General features: G+C 65.2%; 1 protein-coding gene across 1 annotated transcript in view; it reads left to right on the top strand.

Moving 5' to 3' along the window:
* The window catches only part of MRC2 (mannose receptor, C type 2), a gene marked incomplete at both ends in the record, with an annotated part of 18,182 nt that overhangs the window by 13,944 nt on the left and 3,928 nt on the right, over nt 1-310 (top strand). The gene's annotated exons all lie outside the window — the stretch shown is intronic.

Genomic DNA, 310 nt, shown 5'->3' with positions numbered 1-310 from the left:
CCCACCGAGGTGGAGATGGGGTGGCCGAGATGTGGAGCGGGTGGCTGGAGCGGGACACGTGCATGTGTTCTGGGGGAGATGCTGGGGGTCCGTGTGCAGGGATGCAGGGAGACCTGCTCTGTGGGTGCAGGATGGGATGGGGAGGGTGCACATGGATGTTGGAGAGGTGTGGGATTGCAGGAGGGGGTGGGAGGCTGGCAGGCCTTGAGGGTGCAAAGGGGAGAAGGACTTGGGGCAGAGTGGGGTGGTGGTTGAGAGGGGAGGGTACAGAGCTTGGGGTGGGGGTGACTGCACCCCCTGGACCATCCCA

The sequence above is a fragment of the Nestor notabilis genome, unplaced genomic scaffold (assembly GCF_000696875.1).
Source record: "Nestor notabilis isolate BGI_N333 unplaced genomic scaffold, ASM69687v1 scaffold17931, whole genome shotgun sequence".
Classification (NCBI taxonomy): Eukaryota; Metazoa; Chordata; class Aves; order Psittaciformes; family Psittacidae; genus Nestor; species Nestor notabilis.
The sequence above is the reverse complement of the archived record's forward strand: the minus strand, read 5'-3'. Positions and strand labels throughout refer to the sequence as shown.